Source organism: Capsicum annuum, chromosome 11 (assembly GCF_002878395.1).
Source record: "Capsicum annuum cultivar UCD-10X-F1 chromosome 11, UCD10Xv1.1, whole genome shotgun sequence".
Classification (NCBI taxonomy): domain Eukaryota; kingdom Viridiplantae; phylum Streptophyta; class Magnoliopsida; order Solanales; family Solanaceae; genus Capsicum; species Capsicum annuum.
In genome coordinates, this window is record NC_061121.1 from 14758643 (window position 1) to 14763123 (window position 4481).

General features: G+C 31.5%; 1 pseudogene; it reads left to right on the plus strand.

Annotated features, from left to right (window-relative positions):
- Positions 1 to 4481, plus strand: part of LOC107846707 — a 31425-nt pseudogene extending 26944 nt beyond the window's left edge.

Here is a 4481-nt window from a genome sequence, read left to right on the forward strand (position 1 = left end):
TTTTTTTACTTTTGTATGTGTTGTACTTTGGATTTGGACATTTTGTTGTAGTTTTTACACTTTTGTATGTTTTGTTGTAGTTTTTACCCTTTGGTTTGTTGTTGTTGTTGTTGTATGGATTTGGACATTTTGTTGTAGTTTGTACTTTGGTTTGTTGTTGTTGTTGTATTGTATGATGTTTCATTTGTTGCTTTTTATTTTTTTAAAAAAAAATCCAGAAAAACCAAATTTAAAAAAAATTTGCATAATTACAAAAAACCAACCACAAGTGGTTGGTTTTAATAAAATTAATTTATTAATTTAAAAAAAAAACGACCACATGTGGTCGGTTTTAATAAAATTAATTAATTAATTAATTTTAAAATATAACCGACCACTTTTTGTCGGTTTATTTTGAATTTTTTATTTTTAAACTCATTTTTTCTATTTTAATAAAAAAAATAATGAATTTTAAAAATATATATATATTTAAAAAAAAATGACACATGTGGTAGATTTTTAAAAAGCTACAATAATTTTACTGATCACGCACTTTGGTTTGTTTTGTAGTCGAAAATTGAGAAAAACGGATCACTTGTGGTCGGTTTTCCTTTTTTTTTTTTAGTAGTGTGCGGGCTAAACATTTTTAAACGCCTTTTAAAAAAAAAACGCATGCATTCCTTTAAAGCCTTATTTAGGATTAGTAAACAATTGGATTTGAGCCGATTTGACTTTGGGTTCACTTTTCTTTTATGAAAAATTTAAAAGTAATTATTTAATTTAAAATTAATAAGCAAACGTTAAAAATTCTCTATAGTTTTGTTAAAAGCGAAAAAGCTCTATATTGATTTTCTTTTAAAAAAAGATCTCATTTGATTCTGCTCTTCATTTCTATGGTTCGTTGTTATTATTATTGTGACCATAATATTAATTAGGATATCATTTTGGGATTTAGTTAACTAATTGCATGTCTATCCAAAATCTATCCAAGCTCAGTATTTTTGATGTCGGATTTAATTTTTTTTATATTTTTTATATTTTGCAATCCTTTCTATCATAAATTTTGATTGAGATAACTTAGTTCAATCATTATTTTCTCAATTCAACTAAATTGTTATCAATTATAAATTATGTGTCAATTATATATGCGTATATGTATAAGTTGTATATTAATTGTGTATATGATGTAATTGTATAAGTAGTATATGTGTAAGTCAATTGTATAAGTCATATATGTCAATTGTATATGTCAATTATATAAGTCATATATGTATAAGTTGTTAATTGTATATGTATATATATGCGCATATGTATAAATTGTATATTAATTGTATATATGATAATAATTGTATAAGTCGTATATGTATAAGTCAATTGAATAAGTCGTATATGTATAAGCAATATATGTCAATTATACAAGTCATATATGTATAAGTTGTTAATTGTATATGTACATTTGTTTATTTTTCAATTGTATATCTGAATGTTTGTATATTATTATAGTGTATATTAAATAACTATACATCTGTATATATACAGTTTACAGAATTTATATTGAGTGTGTACATATACATTTTGCATAGTTTATATTCAAATATACAATTCTTGAAATTATAAAAAATAAAAGAATGAGAAAGAGGGGGGGACCAATAGAGGGACAGGAATGGAGGAGGGGAGAGAGAAGGAGGAGAGAGGCGAGAAAAAGTGAGAGAAAGAGAGAAATTTAAGGTATATCTATGTTTTGTAACTATGCAAACATTAACCATGTCTTGTAATTATGGACTAAAAGTTACCTATATCTGAATTTTTGCCATATAAAAACCTAAAACTCTTCATTGCTTCACTTTACATTTTGTTCATTCGTTCGTCAAGTTGTGATTTAGGTTTGTTTCTCTTCTTTCTCTTTTTTTTAATGGAATTATGTTATAGTTAATTACTTTATGGAGTTAAGTTTTTAATAAGTTGTCTCTAATTCTTCATTCTTTTGTATGCTCACATTTTATGTGAAGGGAACTTTCAGATAAGCTACTGTGACTAGTGACTAAGAAATTGAATCAATGGGAATCCACATAATATTACTTTGAGAGATAGTAGTTTAGACGTCTTAGTAATTTGCCAACTTAATTTTAATTGAAACTACTCTATGACCATTTTTTTTTTATCTTTTTAGTGAAAACATTTAATTTTTTTCTTCAATCACATTATAATTGTAAAAAACTAAGAAAACCAAAAAACCAAGGAAATCGAAAAAACCCGACTAAAACTGAAATTTAAAAACCGATTGTATATTGGTTTGATTTGGTTTATAGATTTAGAAAACCGACATTATTGGTTTGGTTATATTTTAATGAAAAATCGAACCAACCCGACCTATGTACACTCCTAGTTTCATCTAAGCTATTCATCAAGTACGTCTTAGGGTCTTAGAGGAATCACAATTACGTAATTTTTTTTGTGTGTTGCTTATGGCATCTCATCATCAAGCTAAGGACATGATGAGATACAGATTTACCCCAAGGCAAAACCCATCGGCAGACTCTTTAAGTACGCACGATTTTTCACTTAGGCACCTCAACTGGACGTTATTTACTTTTGGCACCTCAAGTAGCTATTAACTCGGTCATTTTGACACTTTTTGCATAGATGGGAGCTCGCGTGTTTTGCACTCATTTCAGGCACGTGAGTACTATTTTTTATCTGATATGGCGTTCAACTTGGTCATAATAATAATATTTAATTACTTCCATTTGATTATACCCTTTCTTTTATTTCTAAACATCAATTTTGTCCATTTATCAACTTCTTTTTTTTTTTTGTTAGAAAATTTCTAGTGAAATAAATGAAACATATTTGCCATCTTCATTTTTGAGTCTTCATCTTCTTCATCATTCTTTCTCCCCCACTATCTTTCAAACTTTTGATAAATGTTAACATTTTTTTATTAGTTATATTATAATTTTATTTCTTTCCAATTTAATATCTCTCAATTTGATCCAATACATCACTTTTACAATTGAATTTTGCACAAAATTTAATTGAAGAGTCCATTTTCGTAATTGAATTTTGTTCAATTTCAACTGGGTGTCTTTCAAGTTGATTGAAAATTCTATTTTTTTCCACATATACATACACTGAGAGTAGAAGAGAACAGAAAAAATGCACTCATACACAGTGCAACATACACACGCAAAAATGGAGAAAAAAATCAACTACTGTCTTGACCTTACCGAAAACAACCATCTCAATAATGTGTTTGGGCTTTCCATTATCACCATTGCATCATCGCCATTGATTATCCTTATCAATGTTAGAAGTTTTTCATTAACTCGAGAGTAATTGTCTTTGATAAGTTAAAAATTGGTTAAAATTAATTAAGTTGGTGAGAATAAATTTGTTAAATTCAACCTCCATTGATGTGAAGAAGAAGATTTGGAGGTGGGAGTGGGGTTGTTGTGGTGTTTTCGGGCTGGGGGTTGGGTGTTTGGAGATAGTGATTTGAGTGGGGTAGGAGGGGGGGGGGGGTGGGGGAGTGGGGGGGGGGGGGGTGGGGGGGGGGGGGGGGGGGGGGGGGGGGGGGGGGGGGGGGGGGGGGGGGGGGGGGGGTGGGGGGGGGGGGGGCGTGTTCTTTTTTAATTGGTCGCATGCCATGTCAGCAGTGTGTGTATTACACACTCTTTATAATTTTAGCTGATTGTAAAAAAACGTGTCAAAATAACCGAGTTCATAGCTACTTGACGTGTCAAAAGTGAATAACGTCCGGTTGAGATGCCTAAGTGAAAGATCGTGCATACTTAAGGGACCTGCCGATGGGTTTGGCCTTCACCCAATGAACAAAGATCTGCTGAAATATCTGTTAGGGTTTGCGATAAATAAGCCACTTCCACAACAATGTCAATTCATGCAGCTTGTAAATCTCTACGCAGACAAGGAGCCATGGGAACTTTTTGACGGCACCAAGAACAACACTGGTTACTTCATCACTCAACACAATAAAGAGAAGGAGCAACATATAAGAGTTAAATGAACAGTGGGGATCAATGGAACATGGAAGCTACAAGGCAAAGTGAATGAGGTGTTTGACGATAAAGGGAAACTCATGGGGTACGTCAAGAATTTGAAGTACAAACCCCACCATAAAAAATCTTCAAACAATCCTAACGGCGAATGGTTGATGACCGAGTATTCATTGTATTATCGTTATGTGGATCCTAAGAAAATTAAGAATAAGGGTTTTGTAGTTTGTAAGATAAAGAAGAAGGAAGAAAAAACGGGTGATAAGAAGAAAAATGGAGTTAATAGCGACGCGGACGCTGATGAATATATTGATTCAGTTCTACAAGATCACGAAGAAGACAGTATTATTGATGAGAATAATGAATATCAAGAGGGTTAGGGTCGAGACTGATGCGACAGTTGAAGAACATTTAGGTTAGGGTCCAAGAACGATGCTATCAATCTTGATGTGATTTACTATGGTAGATGTCATATTAGTAGGTTTACAA